A 23,076-nucleotide genomic window follows, 5' to 3' on the forward strand; every position below is an offset into this window, starting at 1 on the left:
TTTCCTGGAACCCTGTTATGTATTATGTATGGTGAAATTATTTTAATCATTTCACTGCAAGAGCAAACATTTCCCAGACTGATTCAAGTCTCTCTTTTGTTCTTATCCTGGGGTTTGTGAGACAGGGTCCCCAGCTCTGGCAACTGTGAAAATACTCTATATTGCTAAGAGTGCTCATTAACAACATGGTATTCACTGAGGAAGAAAGGGAGAAGTGGATTCACACTCTGAGATTCTGGCATTGGATTAATTCATATTGTTTTACAGTGAGTGCTATATTCAGTGGAGCGACCTGACTTTTACAGAAAACATGCTATTCACAAGGAAAAAAACAATCAAGTTTTCAGCCAACAGTAAATTCTTCCTTTTTTAAATTTGCAGATTTGCTTATTATTACCTAAAGTTTTAAAGCTTCAATATTTCAGAAAATGTCTTTTAACTTTCAAAATTTAGAATAAACCTCTTATTTTTAATTATGATTTTATGTAGATATGTAGATAAATATTTCTACCAAACTGTAGACCCAAGTTATTTCAATATTAATCTTTATAAAAGCCTCAGAGTAAAATGTTGATTTTTTTTTGTGAGAAGAATGCTTTTCAAAGTCATTTTAAAATGTTTTATTTTGAAAACTTCTTCTTTTTAATCATAGTTATTAATGAACAATTTGTCAGAGCAAGGAACAGTGCAAAAACACATTAGAAAGCACAGTTTCTGTGCTGACTTACCATGTATGACCCTGTTGCTTTATGTATATTATACTTTGCATAAAATTAAATAGACGTGGTAGTGGATTGCACCTGGTACTAACTCCTACTAGACTGGATGAAGCCCAACCAGGCTATTTTAGGTGTGCAGGGCTCACAGGGCCTATTGGAGTTTCTAGTGCTTTTTGTGTGCACGCATTATTGGTTGGTTTATCATTGATTAAGGTTCATAAAAGACCTGACTTTGATGGCTGCTTCTATTGAAGTGGAAATCGGTGATATCTACCCAGCCTTGCGATAGATTTATTATACCTCCACTGCACTGAAAACATACCTGTTATTATCGGAGGGGCAGTTGACATCATCACTAAATACAGGTACCAAAACATTCATTATCTCTAAGCGTTTTGATTATATTACAGTTTGTTCATTTATACTCTCATATCAAGAGCAGCAAGGCTGCATTCAGAGGACAAAAGGAGAGACAGGCATTCATTGTGTGCTTTTTTGTTTGTTTGCTCACTTCCTTTTTAAGAACATAGGGTTTGTGGAAAGGCAATATTATTTACAATCAGCGCTTCACTTTTGCTTGCTGTTGGTTTGCTGTTTGTTTTTTTTTCTTTTCCTTTTCCTTTTTTTTCTTTTTTCCCCCCCATGAATTGACTGCCAGGGGAAGCTGAGATTGGGAGATAAATACATGGGCTGCAGTAACCCTTGAGAAGAGCTGGTGATCTGTGTATCCTTCTGTTTCATGCTGTTGTATGCATGATAAAAAGGATTTTTTATGGGGAAGATGGGTTAGGAGAAAGTGTTCTAAGCACAGTGCATGGCACAGAGAGAAAGAAGGAAACAAAGTCTGGAAAAGGCAGGAGCGCTTTGTGCTATAAGAAAATACTTCAGCTTGTCAGAATGAAAGACAGGCATTTGCAAAGTGCATAATTTCCACAGAATTGCGTGGGCTGTGGGTGGCTTCAAGGTTACAGCTTCTGCTCTGCCACAGATAGGTTTCAAGGCCAGAACATAATTTTATCCTGTGATATAACCGTCTGTATTATTAAGTTGCTGTGGCATGTCTGAACGCCTGTTGCCCAAAGCCATTAGCGCCTCTGTTTCCTTGTTTCTCTGAAGCTGTGGACAGCATGAGAACAGGGCAATTTGGTATCACTCTGTGACTTTTCTCACCTTGGCCTTGTGAAGTGTGTGGGTGACACAGTCACAGTCACAAACATTGCTTTGAGCAGCAGCACAGCAATCAGCAGTGGCTTTTAAGACATGGTGAAGGTGATGAAGGAGAAAGAAGGAAAGCAGAAACTCCTGCAGCGGACATGAGCTAGGGAAGACGATGTTTTGTCGGTCATCCCAAAGGAAATTCAGCTTAAAATTTAACCACTTCAGGGCAGGAAGCAGAAGTTCAAGGAAGGGAGATAACATGGGCAATATTTTGTACTTGTGAATTCACAAAGGTTGACTTCACCTACTTTCTAATGAGTTTGGAATCACCCTTGGAGAGGCATTGGGTTGAAATTTGATTTCAAGCAAATTCCCCCAAAATAAATCAAAGAAAACACAAATTACATGCCAACAAGACAGACCTCGAGGAGGTTGACAAGGATGAATGCTTTTTGATGTCTTTTCCTGATAGATGATTGTAGGGGTGGGAGAGGACTGCATGGTTGTGACTTCCAGAAATTGCTCCATCAGGGCGCCCAGGATGCTCTCTCTCAGACCAGGGCAGGCAAACATCTTCACATCCATGGTTCCTGCCTTAGGGCAAGAACTAGGCAAAATGACCTCCTGCAGTCCTTGCCAGTCCTGCTAACAAAAGATGTCTTATTATCTATGAGCTCCCCCTAATTTCTCTGTTGGCATCTGCGACGGATTCCAAAGAGACACAAGGAACCCTTGTGAAAGAAATTTTGGGAATATTTTTTGGTGCTCAGGAGGCTTTGCCTGATCCTCTGGAGCGTCTCATGAGATAGATACATCATGTTGTAGTTAACATGGTTTCTAACAATGCATTAATAAATATTAACAATACCTTGAGAGATGCTGATCCTTCCAGCCCTCAGAATTAAAAAAAAAAAAAAAAAAAAAAAAAAAAAAGCTTGATTCTGGGAGACTTGCTGGACACCAGTGGAGAATCAACAAGGTGTTTGTCTTCACACAGGTTACGAATAGACCGACTGAAAATAATCAATATTCACCTTCACTCACATCAAAATGTCTGCTATCAGCTAGGAGAGCTGTGTGGAGCAATCAGAAAAGAAAAAAGAAAAAGAAAGAAAGTACTCCTTCCTTTGTTACTTTACCCATAAATAACAGACAGAGAAATGTGCCAAAATGCTCATAAACATGTTTTTTCAACACAAAACCAAACCTACTTATCACAAGAGCCATGCAGGGTTGTGCAGTAAATGCTGACGGGTTGAATACACAGTTGCTGCCTGGGGCCGCTGCAGAAAATTTCAGGTTTTGCTGTCACCGCTGTGTTCCAAGGACAGCTCAAAACAAGGTTAAACAGCAAGGTAAATACTGGGAAGGGAGGGGGGAGCCTTTCTGGTGAAACACACGGCAGGATTTTCGTACCTTGCGAGCCCTTTCTCTCCTGTTTGCTAGCTTACCCATAGTAGTATTAAAGCAGCTTTCTAATGACAAGCTCAGAGTCAGATTTTCCCTGCCTACATAAGATTACTGCCAATTCTACCCACCAAAAGTATTGACCACTGCTTGGATGGGGTCATGCCTAGAGCAGCCAGGAAACAGAGAGCTGCACATTGTAAAACACAAATTAAGTCTCCACTGACAGTGGTGAGTGTTAGCACAAAGACAACTTTTCCTCCCAACATAAGGCTTTGTAAGAGGTTGCAAGAGTGAAAAGAAAAACAACACGTGGTGAACATGACCTTTGGGCAAAGGAAGAGCCTAGGATTAAGCAGTTACATCTGTTACAGCCTGAGGAGGTGCAGGAGGGTGCTGTGGCAGTGGCAATGCTGCTGAGGGCCACCTCTCACTTCTGCAGCATGGACAAGACAGATGAACTCATTTTTTTGCCCTAACTGAGCTGACACCAACCATCAGCCCTCTCAAGTTAGATACCCAGGGCCAGCACAAGCACTAAAACAGGTGGCAACCATAAACCATAAATTCCCTTCTGAAACTCCGCATTAAAGCAAAGATTACACCATCTTAACAACACAGCCCCTATTTATTTTGCCTTGTACCTTACCTTGTATTTAGCTTCATTAAAATCAGCTTATTCTACACCAGTGCAGAGCTGCGTATAAATTATGCTGCTGATGATTATAAATTCATGTTGTTATTTTCAAAGTAGGAAACCTTCTCAAGGTGGGAGAATCTCTCCTATAATCCTTTTACTTTAATCAACCAAGCTTGTAAACTTATTATAAAGTAAACAATCAGAAAACTGGTATCAAATTTGTCTGACAAGGTTATCCTGCCCTCCTTTAATATTTTACTGGTTATGAAGTAGGATTTAAAATAAATGCCTTCAAGGTACCTTCAACCCTGGCAGATGGCATAAGTAGCAAAGCAAGAGCTGTAACTGAAAAATCAATAGCAAACTCATAATTTACTGCCTCCCACATCAGTGTTGAAAAGAAAGAAAGGGGTGCCTGTCTATGGATGCTGAGAGTGTCCTTTTTCCGGGCTGATAAAGCTGATGAACTCCAAATCCTGCCTGAGAGGTCTCTGGCTAGGATGGCCACATCCCGCTGCAGTGGTTTTGGAAATCTCCAGACTGCTCAGTTGTTTCCAGGACTGAAGCCAGGGGAAGATACACCACTTTGCCTGCTAACAAATCCCCAGTCAATTTTCTTTAATGCCTGTGGAGCAGATTCATGGGAATTGGCAGGGGAAGGGCAATTAGGCTGGGACTGTGCCTTTCACATCCCCATTGACAAGTGACCAGGCACAACCCTGAATTTCACCAACACCTGGTGAGAACATGCAGAAGACCTGTGCTCCAAGAAGAGCTCCATGTGGGTATGGGTTAGGGCAGCTCTACTTACATGTTTGCATGGTATTTTTCCTGATTCTCAATTTCACAGAGGACTGGCAGCAGGGCTGACTCATGATCCATGCATTTAGAAGGAGCTGTATTCATAAACCATAAAGATCAGCCCTGCATTCTCCAGGCCTGCTTCCTGAAATATCAACATGGACAGCTGAGGAATGAGTAGTACATTGCCAAGGTTTTCAGCAAGGGCTGAGACTGACTGGCATGGCCTGAAAAAAAAAATGCAAAAGTACCTGAAATATTGGCTGTACTTTGGCTGCAATGCATTCAAATGTTCGTGTATCTCTGCATTTGTAACCAAGTCCTATCTGCTGGCAGGCCTCCAGCACATCACACAGCAGGAGTGGTAGGGAAGCAATCCCAGAAAAGAGGTTTTGGCAAGTTAGAGAGTGTCATGTGGAAGGTAACTGGGCAAGTGGTGCAGGGGAACAGGCAGCATTCAGGTGCGAGTAATTCTGGAAACATCCACAGAGCAGGTAAATTCCAGGAAAGATCATTTTCCTTTATTGGCCCCTTCATTTTGCTTTTTATTGCACACTTCAGATGCAATAAAGGAAAAAAAAATTGGGGCAATAAAACAGCCACAAAGAAACAGCCAGGCATCTTCTGAAATACTGTGCAGGGCAGGACCCATACAGTTTCAGGGAGGAGCAGGATGCTGCTAATGAAGGAACAGAATTGATGAGCCAGTGCTGGACCAGCCCTAAGACATCCATCTGAATGAAAATCACACACTGTTTACCCTTTGTCACTTTCCCTGTTTCAGGACACTTGCCCACAGGTCCCCACAGTGGGGATCACAACGATGCCTGGGGAAGTGGAGCTGGATGACAGAGCCTTTGAGTGCCTGCGGTACGACAGCCCCAGAGCAGTCCCATGTGATTCAGGTGCCAGATGTGATGAGAGGAGATGGTCAGGGACAGGGTCTGTGGCACCACGATGCAGCATCAGGAACCAAACCAAGAAAATTCCACCCTCATATCCCAGTCATGTCAGAGTAGCCCTAATTGTACTGCACCTCACCGGAGAAAATTTGGCCTCACATATTAAATACCCAGGAAAACCTTTTTTTTTTTTTTTCTCTCTTTCTTTTCAGAAACTATTAAAGTATCAACAACTCAAATTGTGCAGGAATGCTACAGAGCCCAGCTAGGGAGTTAAGATCCTTGCTCCAAGCAGTACCTGGAGCAGAGCTGCAGGACGGGGGCACGCTGTGGCTTAGTGGGACCAAAAAAAACTCAGAAAGGTTTCAGATGAGACTCAGTTTCAGAAAGAGCTCCATTGTGCACTCAGTAACTACTTGCAGCAACCTCATTTATGTGAAAAACCTGACAATTTCTCTGCCTATGCACATGGGACTTTGCTGCATGTAAGGCATACCTGTGAACAGATACACCTTCTGCACAGATCATACACACTGCAGAGCTACAAAAAGCTTTTGATTTTGGAAAATTAAAGTTCAGCTCCACTGTGCTAATGAGCAGTCATTACTTGAAGATGCCAGCATCAAAGTCAAGTGAGAGAGATTGTGCAGCAGAGTAAAAGCATGAAGAGGTATCAGAGAGAAGCACAATCACCTTTCGTGCAGAAGGATGGGGCTCTCACCCAAAGGCTGCTGTGTTGTGTCCTGGAACGCATCTAAAATGAAAGAAGGTATCAGACAAGATAAAAACAATGTGGCTGAGCTGGAGATGGAGCAGCCATGACCCAGCATTTCTGGTTTGGAGGCTCAGCTCTGTCTTGAGCACAGAAGGTGCTCGCCAGCTCCAGGATGGGGTAGTGGCTGCAGTCAGCTTGACCGAGCATGGGGATTTGATCAGGGTGACCCTGCTGTCTGGAAAGTTTGATCCTCTCCTTCCTTCTAGCTGTACTCTCCCCTCATCTAGTCCACATAGACTCCTGCTGCCAGAGTTTCCCTTTCCAGCAGCACTTTCAACAGGCAAATATCTGTTGCCCAGACCTCCTTTTCCATCCTACCATTTATGCCAGGGGCTAGGGAAATAATGAGAAAATCCACCCACAACAAGCCAAAATGGAGCTAAAATCCCTGTTGAGAAGCATGGGCTCTATACCACACGCTCGGGTGGGATAGCCTCCGGCTCTTGCAGAGCAAAGCAGGCAAGGAAGGGAAGGCAGGAGCAGGAGAGCCCTGGGGGCAGCAGGAGGGGTGGCAGAGTATGGAAGGGGCTGCACAGGGGCTGGGTACCTGCACTGGCAATGGCCATGCAGAGGGCAGGTCACTCACTGGGGTTTTCTGGGAGAGCTCATCCACCTGGGTTATTCAATCCTACCTATTTTTGCTGGTAAAAGAGCTTAATAAATCCAATACAGGAGCAAGCAACATAATTAGTAAGCAAAATTACACATCACAACGTGATGAAGAGTGAAGAGGGGAGAGGTAACTCATTGAAATGATCTATCCGCAAGTCTCCTGTTGGAGCAGGCTACATAAACAGTTTCTCAGAAACTTATTACATCTGCATGAGTAAGAACTGTTTTGAAAGCAGCAAAAAGGTAAAAGTTCCAAAAATTATAATTGGCAACAAACATTTGATCAACCCAGAACTAGTATCTTAACACAGTGACATAAACAATGCTGACTTTCCTATGAATTGTGTAGAAAGACATCAAATAACATCTACTGCCATTTCTAATTTAGCCAGATAGTGTAAAATAATGCCAGGAAAAAAGAAAAAGAAAAAAAAAAAAAAGACCATCCCAAAATACTGATTTCCAATAACCAAGTGTCAGTAACTAAGGACATGAAAGAATTTAATAACAATATTTAGTGCAGGCACACATTGTGCTACTGTTTGTCCAGCCAGCAACACCTAATTGAACTAAAATTATTCACTCTGCATATGCAATTAGAAGGCACAATCTCAGGGCCATGATATTGTCAGTCACTTAATGTCAAGCTTTTATATGAGACACAGTTGATGACACTCACTTGTGCATGACATGGAGGAAATGCCAAGTGCTGGAATTGCAGTTTTCATTTCCAGCAGATATTACTCTTTATGATAGCCCTGATCTTTTTGTCATAAATTTACAGATCCTACTGCTGTGCACGGATATCACACACTAAATCCATCAGAAAACATTACCCAGTATAGCTCTTGGCAACACCGATTCCACTACATCAACCAGCCAAAACAGGGCTCTAAATGAGGAGAACAACTTGGATCATATGTTTTACTAATTATGCACAAGAAGAAGATGTAAACAAGCTCCATTAAGATTATTATGCATGAGTTCATGTTTCCACACAATTCACAAATTACCTATAACTGTGTTTCTAAGATAAATAATGTTGGAACAATAAAGCTGACATTTTATCCCAAAGACTATGACTTCATTGTGGCTTTCAGGAAAATTACCCTTAGATTTACAGTCTTATTAACCTATGGCCCTGAAAAATGTCTGATGAGACTTGTTTATCATCCTAGTCTGGTGGCTGAAAACAGTCCTTATCCTTAATCCAGATGACTCAATGCAGAAGCATAATGGATCTGGACTAAATCCTTAACAAGGTGGTCTGAAAAAAACAGCCTCAACTTACACCCCTGTGGATGCCCCTGTTTTGCCTAGGAGAAAAGCTGTGTCAGGAGGGAGAACAAATAGGATATATTTCTTTTTCTGATTGAAGTCAATCCTACACAAAAATATTTAGGTGTGCTCAAAAAGACAAACCTTTTAGAAAGCATTTGTCCAGCAGTGTCCCTGGATCACATCAAGCCTGTGATCATCCTGCAGAGTGATGGATATCGAGCTTCTGGAGTTGGGACAAAGACACAGGGCTCCTGCCAGTAGCAGCTCTATGTCTTGGACAAAAAGCTCCAAATGCATTACACCATGGCCTCTTCTTGGGTTTCAGATCGCTCTGAGCATCTTGCTTTGCAATATCACTCCCTTTTTAGAATCCTCCAGCTCCAGCATTTCTGGCCTCACTCCTAACTTTTTCTTCTTTGAGGCTTTCTGTTGAAAACGTTGGGAAGTGACTGCACTCATTTTATTTTAACAGTGCATAATCACATCAGGGCAGACTTGCGACTTTTTATTAAACATATTATCATTTTGATACTATTTTCTTCTGGTCTGTTAGGTAACAGGAACAACTAACCATTGTACTCTGCAAATTGCTCTGATTTGTTCCTACTGAGCACTGGCCCACTGTCTAACACTAGGAAGGACAAATCTGACTTGAAGAGATTGCATATTTTCCTATAGTATCTCCTGCCAGAGCTAGAAGAGAGAACCAACTTCCCTGAAATGAGAATAACAACACAGGACAAGTATGTCATCTCAGGCACCACTGCAAACTGAGTTATGCTCGCTTTATGGGAAGACAGCAGTGCTCACCAGGCTTCTTCCCTCAGCTGGACTTGTACACGTGGAGCAAGCATTAACTAACATTTCTTAGATTTGTAAGTCCCTAAATGACCTTCTGGTATCTCTTTATAACAGTTTTGAAGCACTGCAAAGTTCACCAACCTTGTGTCATTTCTAAAATGATACTGAGAGCCTTTGCTTAAATTGGCAGTGGAGTAAAGAGTGGCTTGTCCCAGCTGCTCTCTTCACACCTGAAGGGCTTTAAAAAAGATGACCTGAGGATTTCTGAAGAAACTTCATCCATGTTCCTAAGATGGCCATCATAAGACACACAGCTGCTGTAACACTGAGTGCCCAGTGGACAGGAGGGTGGATGGACAAGTCCATCAGGCAAGTGTTCAGGCGTTTATCTTCCAAATTTATGCTGCTCAGGGGCTCCTGATCTACGTAAAACTGTGCCCAGACCCTGAACATAACATTTGCAAGTGGCATCCATGTTCTCCTTGACCATGACATAGCCTTTAACTACAGGTATTTTAGAATTCTATTAATGTCTCTAATACTACGTAAGGTGGATTAGAGTTCTGTTCCATTTAGTCTTGCTCATCCATCATTTATTTAACTTTGCACATTGTCATTCAAAGAAAGTATTTTAAAATCAAGGCTCCATTAAATCTATTCAATTATCTGTTGTTATGGGTAACTGTTATCACTGGCTGCAATAGCTTTTAATAACTGAAATAGAACTCTATGAAAATAAAAATACAATTGTTAACCTTGGAGTATCCCTAGGCCCTCATTTTAAAGCAGCTCAGGCATTAATTCTGCAGCTTATAAATAAATGATTATTAAAAAAAGACTAGGAAAAGTTGAAGAAACAGACAACTAAGCAATGTCTTCTATCATTGATTTTGCTTTTTTAAGCAGGTAGGTCTTTCTTCCATGCAGCACACAGAATGGCTTTGATGTTTTATGTAATGCTGTCACTCACTGAGTTGGAGTTCAGCATAAAATTCAGACTGCAGTCTAACCTCACAGCTTCTGCATTCCTATTTATGAAATATTTTACACTTAAGAGTATTAATATTGCTTGAAAACTGTGTTCAGAAGAGGCACAATTGTGGTGACTCAGTCTTAATCACTTTGTAATTAGATGTGGTTTTAGTAACTTCAAAGTGAGGGGAAATATTCGTCTATTTCCTTATTATTCTTACTCTAAGTCACGCTTGTAAAAACTTCAAAGTGTTTTAAAAACAGTCTGATTTCATACATAATTAGCTGTGGAACTGATACTTCCAAACAGAAGCCTAAAACAATAGCAACCTACTTGTAACCATGTGGCAAGGAACAAAATGAGGCAGAGACGACAGCAAGAATTAGTTGATACCAGAAATCACCTCCCAGTTTCCTGACCGGGAAAGCTTGGGATCAGACAAACTGCATGGCCATGCTTCTTTAGGCTTCTCATTTGCGCCAGGAGGTTAGAGAAGAAATCTTATGGATTTAAGCATGGGAAAAGGTCACGAGATATGTGGCTAGACACAGGAACATTTTAAACAGGGAGGTGCAGAAGAGAAAAAAGCTCTAAAGAAAAATACACACAGCCCAGCTTCCTAGGGGCCAAGGGGACCTGGTACAGCATCATACAAAGTAGCTAATTACAAAACAAACTTGCAAGACTGACTGCAATTTCATGCTGCTTAGACACAATGGTTAGTTTTGCATGGGGAGACCTGTTAAAGTAGGACTCCTAGTTAGCTTTCTTTTTCCTAATCCTGGTCCATGCTACCTCACCCAAATAGCCCAGACTGCTCTTCCATGGCTGGCAGTGGTTGCACAGCACAGCCAACACCACCTCAGCAGTTCTCTGGTGCAAGAATCAATGCAAACTTCTGTTAAAGCATATTTTTCTGCTGTTTCTCCATCACAATGCAGAGAAAAAAAAAAGAAAAAAAAAAAAAAACAAACTTTGAGAGATGTACCTATGAGATTAGATGAATTACAGGCAATATGAGCAAGGGATGCTTTCAGGTATTGACTAACCTTCTTGCTCAAAGTAATTATTGCAGGCTGCAGCAAAGAAGCTGCAGTCCCCTAAATACCTTCAATCATATCTCATTGGCCTCCAGCCAGATCAGCCTGTAAGAATCTTTCAATCACACAATCCTATAAAACACAATTTGGTTTCACAATGGTGATGAATCTGTCCTCTGACTAACCTTATTATTTGCTTGGTCACCATGAGAACACCCGATTAGACAGCTTCAGATTTATCCATATGTTTTCAGTATTTGTTAATCACTCTATTGCTTTATTGATGTACCCATATTGGACAATTATCTTCACCCAAAGAACACTTTTTAATTGTCAATACCTGGGAGGCTGGACATTTGTGATAAATCTAATTAGGGGAACAGCATCTCTGTTGATCTATCTGAACATAATAAGCATCTGCAATACAACAGGTTAAAAACAAGTGGAAAATGGAATAAAATGTGTTTTCACCTGTAAGAAAACTACCTTGCTGGACCCAGGAAATACACTTGTCCTCATCTGTCCAGAGTGTAGCAGTCAGTGAAATCTCCCCGTGGGATTCAGTGCTCTGAGGTGAAGCAGTTGGGAATTAACAGCAGGAACCAGCTCTGTGGGGCTTGCTAGCTGGCTGTGCTGGCAGGGGACTTCTCAGAGCACAGACGTTACCAGTGGAGGCAATCCTGTTCATGATGTCTGTTAAGGTCCACCAGTCCAAGAAGCAGTTGTGATGTTCAAGGAACATGTCAGACTCGTGTTCAAGGCAGTAGTTGTCTTACAGAGCAAGACGTAAGATTAAACCTGTGTAGAACTGCACTGTACAATTAGGACTTGCTTTTCTATTTTTTATTTTTAAGCGTCAAAATTGTCAGCCTGAGAGCCAGAGAAAAGGTGGTGATATCAGAGGGACTAAGAGCACTAAAGAGCAGAGCATACTGCAAAGAGACACGGCTCACCTCTGCCCTGCATTAGGCTGGTAATTACTGTCCCATACCCCTGGGAAGGGAAGTAATAAAAAAAAACATTTCATCTCCTAAAGAATGGAGATCTGAAAAAACTGTAATCAACGATGCAATTTGCTTCTAATTCAGAAACTTTTGAGGTCTGCTGCTGTGAAATAGTTTATAATGAAGCAATTTCTACCACCATGCTGAAGAGGATAGACATTTGGGCCAGGAACAAATCAAAAGCCACTCCACCAATATCATCCCTCTTGAAGAGCCATCAGTATTGCCTCTGAAGTGCCTTCAAAGCATGTGACTTAGCATTTATTATCCACACTGACGCCATGCTAACCTGCCCAGCGCAGTTGGTGTATCACTGGCTTATCTCTGCTGCCTGTGCTGTGCTGAGCCTGGGGGCCCAGATGGTATTTGAACTCCTCTGTGCAAGTAGATGTGCAGGACACGGAGCATGAGCTGCTCCCATTTGCCTCTGAGAAAAATTTCATGTCTAAATAATGAAGCAGTGGAGGAAAAAAGGCATTTTATAACTCCAGCTGCTGAAGCTTGTGTCTGCAAGGGCTCTACTCCATAGCAAGTACCAGCAAAGACTCAGCTGGTGCAGAGCCAGCTGCAATGGTTGTAGGATTTCCTCAGCTCAGCCAGGACTAGTGAGGTGCAGGGGAGCATGAGTGGCAGGAGGGCTGGGTGCCAGGACAGGCACCCCAGGGCTGAGCCTGCCAGCCCTGGGAACCAGCACCGGGAAGTCCTGGCCAGGTCAGCTTCCAGACCATGGCACTGCAGAGAGGCAAGCTGAGCACTCACCCTAACGAGATACCAATTACATCAACAAACTGCATTAATTTTAATGTTCTCCCATTTATGCCAGAGTCATTATGCCTTCACACTCCATTTACCTGATAGTGTCTGCTGAGACAAACAGTGGCTTATTAAGAGCTGAGACATCTCTGCACCCCAATAAGCCGTGGGTCAAGGACCAAACCTCAGGTGCAAGCTTGCTGGGGCAACTGGTACCGCCAGCTCCTCCAGGGGCAGGCAGAGCCACCCAGCCCCTCTCACTGATGCACACATCTGATAGAGGGGTTCTGCTCATCAGAAACTGCAGTTTACACGGAAAAAAAAAAAAAAAGGTGACATTTTTCAGTCTCTCACATTGAATTTTTAAACTGAAAACACCATGATCTTCAAAGAAGGCCAAAAGGAAGAAATATTAGAAGGCAGCACATAAACAGAAACTAATGGAAGTATTTCCAAAGGATTCTTAATCACAAAGAAAGTTTTATAAATATCTATGGAAAAAAATTACTGTTATTTTGGACCAGCTGTAGAGTCAGCATTGAGCAACAGATTTTGCTGAGCATCCACTCTTCTAGAAACACTTCCCAGTATAGAAAGCAAAACTCCCTGATTTCTCAGTGCACCGAATTTGTTAACTTTGTCTGAGGAAATCTACCTGCCCAGTTAATTACTTTGAACTTCAGAGCAGTCCCAAGGGAGAGGCTTGGGGCAGCAGCGGGGACACAGGTCTGCCCCCATTGCAGGGAGCAGCACTGAGCTAGGGATGTCTTGAAAGAAAAACCCAGCAGAAAGCACAGGGAACAGAACCCTGGGAGCAGCTGGAACAAACTGTATGGCTGCAGCTGTTGACTAACGAACAGCAATTTACTATTCTACTTAGCATCAATTAGTGTTAATGCAAGAGGACCTGGCCACTCCACAAGCCAGCAGCAGCAGAATCTCCCTTCAGAGCCTACAGCACCCAGATTCATGCAAATGGGGCTTTCTTTCTGGTGATTACCAGCAAAAACAGCAACCTCTCTGCATACAGATATAACAATAATAATTTTAAATGGCGGAACTAATGTGATTTGACCACACATCTAGGTTTTTCCCTTCCCCTGGATAAAGCCCTTATATTATAATTTATTTATTAGCATAAGCCCTTATTGTAATCAGGATTAACCTCCTGCCTTGCACATCTGGGAACTGCACAGATACAGGGGATACATGTGCAGCACAGGGGACCCACGACCAAAGGTCCTTATGGTTTTGTACAAGCAGGGGGGACTGGAAGAGTTACCAAAATGGCACCGCTGGTTGCTGGGAGGAAAACAGCACCAGCGATGTCTGTGGCTGGCACCAGAGAGGTGCTGGCAGCTGTGCCTTTGCCCAGGTTGATGCAGCATCCTCTGGCTGGAGACAAGTGATGTTCCCCCAGGCAGGGCGTGATGCACATCATCAGACAGTGCTGTCCCCCAGCATCTCCTCTGGGCTTGTCACCACCCATGCATTCTCCCCCGTTTTCTGCCTGTACCACGATGACTAAGAACAACTGCACTGCTGAGATGCATCACTGTGTCATCCAAATGCAAGTGTGAGTACAGGGATAAATGTGACTTCCAAAACCACTGCAGGTTTTGGGTGTAAAAACAATTTTTGATGATAGAGTAAATCATTATACAGAGAAAAATCTCCATACCTACTGATAAAGTTTTTTCACAACAATCTGCAGTATAACACGGCAACAATCAATCTTAGTAATTCCAGTTAAATCAATGGAAATACCCAGGAAATAATTTAGTCCTAAGTGTTTCTTTATTGACATTAAGGTGAATGACAGCATGACTCCTCACTTCTTTTGTTTGTTTTTAACAAGTCTACTGTCTGGACATGAATAATAATCCACCACGTGGACTATTACCAGAGTATTGAAGCAATTTTGGTTCAATTCCTAATCTTCCTGAGACAGGGAAGGCCCTGTCTTCCAAGGACCGCTTTCACTGACTCTGAAAGGTGTCAGGGCTCACCTCCTGCTTCCTGAAGGCTGCATTGCCCCAGGCACGAGATACAGAGAACGAATAGTGGTGGTCATCTACAGGCCTGACTGGACCAAAGCCTGCATCTGTTGGACTGGTCTATCATAGCTCTGTAGAGCTGGGGCTGCATTAAATAAATAAATAAATATTATAGATTTTTTTTTTTTTTAAAGAAAGGTCCCTTCACAGACCTCTCCTGGCCATACAGGTGGGATCCTGCTTCCATTGACCAGAAGAAAAGGCTGTGAAATCAATGAGGTTGGATGGCATCTGAGTTTCACATGTGCCAAAATTAACTCAGTAAGCTGTCAATGCCACAGCAGAGTTTTGCAAGGCAGGTTATTTGTAAAGTTATTAAAAAAATAAATAAATTTGAATTGGGAAAGTGAGTAGGTATTATGAACTCCAACTGAAAACTTTAAAGACAGTTCACTAACTAAAGAACACAAGGAAAACAAAACAAACAAACAAAAAAGAATAAAGCTCGGAGGCTTTTAGTACTATATTTATCAGATAATCTAAATATAATAGCTAAATCCATCCGACTAAAATATTGTCTTTAACAGGCTTAAGTTTCAACAATTCATTTGCTATTTTTAGTGACTACATGAAATCAGCCAGCAGTGTGATTTTTTTTAAAAACAAAGACAAATGTTAAATTATTTGTTTAAAGAAGCCCAAATCACAGTGGGTGAACACAGAAAAGGAAAGCAGTAGCAGAGAAAGATGTAAAACCTAATTAAAGACCTTTGGCTGCTACAGAATAGAAAACCAATTAAAGACCTCCTTTTGCCTAGAAAAGTCCCAGAAGAAATTCCTAAATCTTAATTTGCTTCTGTCTTTATCTCCTTTGTGACAGGTCTCTGAAGTCTCCCTGCCAAGGCAGGAAGATAGGAGAGGAGTGAGTAGAGGCGCACGGGGCTGTCTTCCCCCTCTGCAAGCAGAGACGGCTGGACTGCGATCTTTAATTATGGAGCATGATCGGATGCTCCTTTAGAGAAAGGCCTTTTAAAACCAGAGCTCTATTTAAAATTTGATAGGCAAGCCTCAATACCTTGCTGCTGAGTATAGCCTTTGTGGCTGAAGCAGGATGACGTTCAGCCCAGGCCATGCCTGGAACCCACCTCCTCGTGCCAGCAGTTTCAGCTGTTCCTGGCTTGAGCCACGCTGGGTAAAACAACTGCAGCATAAGCAAGAAGTCAAACTGAAATTTTCAACTTTATTCAGAAAACAAAAACATTATAAAAATCAGCACAATTCTATCCTGCTGCGAGGGGATACTGCTTTAGCACTTTGCCAGACACCTGATAGCATTTTGTTTTATTACTGCAGAGAATTGTCAAGGAGAAAGTGTAAGGACATTCAGGAGGAGCCTTGTTACAGGTTTGTATTTAATTTAAGAATCTAGTCTAATTCCTTAGTAGTTTTTGTTGTTTTTGTTATTGTTAAATTAACACTTAATTCTTTGCTTGCTATTTGAATGAATTCATACCTGTGGCCAGCCAGAGAAGACAAAACTGGAAATTACAGTTCTGGGGGTGCTATGCTGCGTGTAAGTAATGACTAATCTTCATCTCTTACATGGATTTTGACATTTATTAGTTTTATTTAATACCACTTTTTGTTCTGTATGACAACCTCATTATGACATGGATTTTGACAGTCACAACCACAGCAAATGCAAAGACCCAAAGGAACCAGAGTGCTCCGCTCCCAGTCATATACTGGGACCACAGCCTGTCCTCTGTGCCCCTGCGACTGAGCACAGCTGCCACCCTCCCAAGCACTGCGGACATGACTATCAGCAATCCCACATCATCAGCACCCTCTGAAATACGACCTGGGAGCTGGTGCTGTGCCAGACAGGGAGCATCCCGGGACACAGGCAGTGCACACCCGTGAACGTGATGCCTAACTGGAGCAATACAAAAGTCCCTTCTCTCCCTGCACAACTTCACCTTTCACTGAATACCCCCTTGCTCCTGTTGCTGTATTCCCTTTTCCTTCACGTTTTTAGACCTCTAGTATGTCTTGTAATTTCCTTCCCAGTCAAAACAGACTCAGTCTTTCCAAGCTGTGCTGAGCCCTGTGGCCAGGTCAGCTCCCCTCGAGGTTGCTGGTGACCCTGCTCACCCACCCCCTCTCACATGCTCTGGGCTCCTCACCTGGAGGAGGAGAATTAGTATTTTGTTAGCAAAATGCTATCAGGTGATGGATGAATGACAACAGCAGTTTCTGCAGGGAGATCCTATCAGTATTTCTTGAGCTGGAGGATCGCTGGAATTTTCTTGTTATAGCATGCATCCATGAGGCTTTGCAGAGAGCATCTTGGGCATTTCAGGTGCTTTCATTGTCTTTCCTGCTAAAGCTCCGTGCTTTATCCAGGTAATCAGCCAGAGAGAACAGGCCTGCCTCTAGTCAGACACAAGGAACTAACACAGTGCTGCTACTTATCAGCAATTACATAAAGCAAACTTTGTCCTTCAAAAAATATTGAGTTTACCTGTTGGACCACATGAACTCTAGAGATCCTTTCCAACTTCAACCATTCTGTGATTCTCTGATATTTATAACTTGTGCTCACAGCAACTTTGCTCTCTTTGCTTGTGCACATCATGACTGCAGCTGCAGGCTTGCTGCCTTGAGTGAGCCATGCTGGGGACGCACTCACACCGTTCTATTCTTGCTCCCAGCCCCGGGTGGACACTGGGCTCTTGCTCCCCCCACGGACAGGGCACCCAGCCTGCCAGCCGCTGCCCAGAGGAAAAGGGAAATTTTCTGCATCAGAAGGGCACATTGGCTGTAACTCAGGTGAGATGCAGGTGAGGAAAAGCAGCAAGGCACAAGCACCCCAGAAACATGCATCCCATTCTGAGCAGCTCAACTCTCTGCAGAGAAACAGATACCAGACCAGGCTCTTCCATAGCATACAAGGACGAGGGTTTTCCACTCATGCAAATAATCAGACCCTGCCACTGTCAGGGAAGAGTGACAGGGACACACGTGGGATTCATTGTGTACATGGAGCTCACTGCACACACGAGCTCATCGATACGGAGCTGCTGTTGGAGACGTCCACATGCAAGCGTGTGCAGGCTGGGGCCCCCATGCACATAAGCCGGGCAGCTGCAGGCTGCAGATTGTTACTGGGTGGGTGCTGCTGTTACAGTGCTGGCCATCAGCAACTCCTGTACGCATTCACAGGTGTTACCCACACAGATGAGAGCTGGAAAACATAACAGTCTGGGGAACAGCTTTCATTTCAGCACCTCCCCCCAAGGACAGGGACACAGAGGGCGAAGCTTTTTGCTCAGGGACCAGCTGTGACCCTGAGGTCTCACTCTTAGGCATGCCTCAGGGTTCTGGTGGTCATTTTGCTTCAGACAGGTGCGCTTGTCATTGCTTAGCATTTGTAAGCAGGCCTCAGGGATCATTTTCACGAACCAGGGTGATGAGTCATCTGACCAGCATGCTTTCCCACACAAGTGAGTCTTGCTACCTCACTTGTTACATGAAAAAGACAGCTTTTATTTGGGGACAGCAGTTTTAATCCTGCTGGAGGAGAAAAGCCATCAGGAGTTCATTCAGTGCAGTTCGGGGGAAGCTCTGCAGATCAGCTCTCAAGAGGTCAGGCAACCGAGAGGCAACTCCAATTGGGAATTAACCCATTTTGCAGTTGCTGCTAAACCTTGGATTTAATTATTTTAAAGGAAGCATTTTAATTCCCATCAGTACTCTTTCCGAGACCTCCTAGCCTCAGAGCAGGTCCATTTCCACAAAGGCAGTTCACAGCTTTCTCAAAAGTAGGTCAGATGCAGAGCTCAAGGGATCCCATGCCACCAGACCCATGCAGCCACTCCAAGACCATCAGCCTCAAGGGCTCTTTTACACACAGAAATAGGCTTCCACCCCCCGCACACCCCCCATTGGTACAGCTAAAAGTAATTTTCTTTTATGCTAAGCCTTTATTCCTGCACAACAGACTGTCCTGAGAGAAGGATGGAGAGGGTCTTGTCTAGAGGTTTGTGTATTGTAAGGTCACAGCAGGCTTTTCCTTACGTAAGTCACTAATAGCATGGCTAGACATACTGAATGACATAAAAGTCTAGAGTGGACAATTAAATATAATTTCAGTGATACTTATCCTACTTGGAAAGAGTACTGGTTTTACAATGTCTAATCTTTGCAAAATGTCTGTAAATTAATAGCAATATTTAATGTGACCATGTCTCCTGTTGGTGGTCTCGTTAGTTTGTCCTCTTGTTAAAAATACTCTTGGTTTGTCTCCAGGAATACAGTAATTCTCATTAGCAAATCATGGTTAGTCTTATCTAATGGAACAGCACAGACTAATATATGTGGAAAATACATAAAAGAAATTAAATGATGGCTTTATGCCTTTCTGAGTGGTAAAAATAGTCAAAACGATATGTTATTTTCTTTTCAAAATGCCTAAACCTAAAATCCCCAACCCACTACATGAAAAAGCTAGCAATAATCTCATGCATGTATAAGTTATACCGTACACCTCATTGTGCTCAAAGCATATGTCACACCCACAGCTGCATCCTTTCATTACTCGTGGCACCTCTTAGAGGTCCTTGACACAAGCCATACTGACCTGGCAGGGGTACGTGCCAGCTGGAAACAACACAAAGTGCTCCAGTTATACACCAGGCTCATTTTGGCTTAAGCTGCAGCTTTCTAATGTTTCTCCATTACAAGAACTTGGCCTCTGATCTACAGGCAGTTACTGGTTGGATTTCCCCAAAGTGGGTCTTTCACGTCATCCCTGCAGAAATACTGCAGTCTGTGGGAAGCAGCACAAGCCCTGCAAAGTCCTTTCACGTTAGTCCTAATTTGCAAAAGGATACATTTTACAGAAATTTTAAAGCATCTAGTGGAAATTCTTAAGACTATACCGAGTACCTCCCATGAAGTAGGCTGGTCAGGGCACCCCACTGTTACATAATGCCTGGGGCTTGACTGCTGCATAAATCAATATCTGCCTTTCCCCTGTCTCTCAAGATCTGTTCCCTCATATTTACCAGCAACAAAACCTATTTGTTTGTTCAGATGATGCATGGGCAAGCGAGAAAACAGCTAGTTACTATGAAAAACAACATCAGGAGGACAAAACCAATCACAGCCACAGGTTTATTTTTATTGTCATAACAGACTACCCATCAGTGAAGGGATGTAATGATGCTTCTTGAAATGCACGGCGATGCTTTGGGGGTATAAAACAAAACAAAAACAAAAAAACACCACCAACAAAAACAAAACAACAACAGCAACAACAACAAAAAAAAAAAAACACACACAAAAAAAAATGAAGGCCAGACTTTCAGATTTTATCTGGCACTAGGCCTCTCTGGGGATCTGGTTAGACAGCAAAAACCACTTTGCATGCAAGAGCTTGTTTGCCTTCTCTGCTTCATTTAGTTTCTGTATTGAGGAAATGAAGTGACCACAGTAATTTTCACAGTTCCCAAAGGGCAGCCAGTTTGGAGATCACCCATTCAAATAGCACGGCTGAGCGAGGAGCAGCAAGCAACAACTGAAGCAGGCCAATGCTGCCAGGTGGATCGGTGCTGAATCTGGCCCCTCTAACAGACAGACATGGAGGCTGTGAGAGACAATGCTGAGCACACCAGCAGCAAGCCATACTGCAAATAGGATGCTCCCTTTGCTGGAGGAGAGCTGAGCTACAGGAGAGAGTTGAATCTATAGGGTACCAAGGCAGCCTTGCAACATGGCGTGCACTGAGTGCTTCCACAAGCCTCACCACTTTCTTTAAGCAGTAAAATTCTAGGAATCCATCAAACAGGCTAAAACGTAAGCAATACTTTTACTGAAGTTGCTTTAAAATCATGGTAGTTTTCATAAAAAGTCTCATTTTACCAGTAATTTTATCATATTGTTTTGGTTTAGAAAAAGAAAAGTTCCTTCACTGCTTAGCCACAAACAAAACTCACACCACCCTATGCCTGTAGTAATGCAAGGAATACACTCCAGATTATTATTTTTTTTTAAGCCTTATATTGCTTGAAATAGCTTTTCAAGACATGTAGATCTGATTTATTATCCCCACAAAAACATCTCAAATTGTACCATACCATTCACTAGGGATGGAAGGAAAATGACCCTTAAATGAACATACGACATTGCGTCTGAGTATTAACACCTTATTCAACTGAGGGAAAGGAGTTTCCTTGTTACATCCTTCATGTTTATCAAGTTACTCAGATATGAGCACCTGATTACTGGTGACATATTCTAACAGGTAACCAAAGTTACTTTTATTGAGCAAGTAAACTGTAAAGCTTCTTCGTGTGGTTAAAGAATACATTTGGCCTTACATTGTATGTGATTGCATTACTGGAGCCCTCCTGTTATGCAGACCTGGTAAATGAAGCACAAGGGTGTCAGGCAGTTTGAAAGGTCTGAACAGTACAAACACTGCTGGTGAAATGGCTCATGCGCATGTACATTTTCTAAGAACAAGTTGTCACTGCAAACTACTGTACCTCTGCAGTGTCTTAATGATGGAAAGCAAAGACGGGAGATTGCTTGGAATTGGTAAAGCATTTCCTACAGGCAATGAGGAGGACCACGGCTGGCATTGCCATATATTTGCCCAGTGTGGTGAATATTTTTACAACCACATGTTGAAGTAAAGGTCATCATCTATGATGGAACAAGCACTAGAAGTAGAAGAAAAAGAACATTTCGTTGCTATTCAGTCACTCAATTTTTCTATTTAGCCATTCAAGGTGGTCTGATTTTTTGTCGTTCCCCCCCCCCCTTTTTAAACAATTATCCTACTCCACCTTGACAGCTTGTTTACAATTTGTTTCTACCCACAGACAGCTGACAGATGTGATGTGATTAGCAAGACAAGCCAGCCTGAATACAGAGCAGACAGCACAGCAGAAGACACGCAACAGGACTGCAAGCTACTTTGCACGCTTCAACATACTTACAAGTGTCAAAGTATTCTTCTGAAACTAGAGACATACATTAACTCCTACAACTCCATACAAGGTGAGGTTTCAAAATTGACTGCATTTAGGAGGAAACCCAGTTGCTTATGAATAATAGAGAAGAAGTAGACAGCTTTTTGTAGCTTGACTCTTTCAGTCAGAAACACTTTCAGTTCAATTCCACTACCGCTAGCAGAGTTACTAAAATAATTACTGCAGTTCAGCTTGTGCACTGGTGACCTTCTCCTTGATGCCACATCTGCAATGCCATGGTAACAGGAACCTGTGCCATGGGTACCGCAGGCTACCACAACTGCTCTGATCTGCAGGAGCAGAGGTGCCTGTGGTGAAACACTCCCCTCCAATATTCTGAGCTGTCATACGTAAGGTCATCTGCGTATTTTTACAAGCAAAAGGGTAGCGACAATGAATAGGAAAAACAAAGAAATCACCTAATAAACCCAAATGAGCATCTCAAGCATTAGGAAATTCAGAAACACAGGGTCTCACTTACTGTGGTCTTCACATTGCATGCTTTATTTTCTCAAAGCAAAACAAAAAATAAAGAAGGGATGAACAACTCCTGGCTCAGAGTATAGCTAGCTGAGATGCCACCATGTTTTTTCGGGCAGGATTTTTTGTTACTCATCTGGAAAGCACGGAAGTCCTCACACCCCTTGCACAGCAGTGCTGTTTCAACACAGCTGAAGCCTAGCTGGGTTTCAACTGCCTCCCATGCTCAAGAGTGACGTCTCAGAGACAGGAAGGGCATCTTGCACTGCGTTAGGCATTTAGTCTGTACTACACCAGACCTTCACTCAGTTACTCCTGCAATGAACCCAGTTACTTGGTTACTTGCACCAATTCAAGAACTGTTCTCATAAAACCACCTAATAAGGCTCTCCCATCCTTTCTGTGTGTGGTCAGTACAGCTACTTGACAGTGTAGGGCTGTTGAGAATAAACAGACAAAGAAAACAAGTTCTTCAAACCCTAACATGCATCAAGAGCATGGTAAATTTTTTTATACGTAAGGGAACCACAAACTTTCCAGGTGGCTTAGAAAAGGTGCAAGAAAGGGAAAGGTCTTCCTTTAGCAAATAGGAGAGTTAAGGAAATGCAGATGCATTACACCCTCCGACTGTGACAGTCCTTGAACGCAGCTTGTGGACATCCAGGGCCAACAATGCCCCTCCAAGACTCAGAC

The 23,076-nt window shown here is 42.7% G+C and overlaps 1 long non-coding RNA gene across 1 annotated transcript; it reads left to right on the top strand.

Annotated features, from left to right (window-relative positions):
- Nucleotides 1–4,600: 4,600 nt before the first annotated feature.
- Nucleotides 4,601–19,040, top strand: LOC310881152. The gene is made up of 2 exons (XR_014572142.1): nt 4,601–16,055; nt 16,217–19,040. It is a non-coding gene; the product is annotated as an uncharacterized lncRNA (long non-coding RNA).
- Nucleotides 19,041–23,076: the final 4,036 nt, after the last annotated feature.

This window comes from Anser anser (assembly GCF_964211835.1).
Source record: "Anser anser genome assembly, chromosome: 13".
NCBI lineage: Eukaryota > Metazoa > Chordata > Aves > Anseriformes > Anatidae > Anser > Anser anser.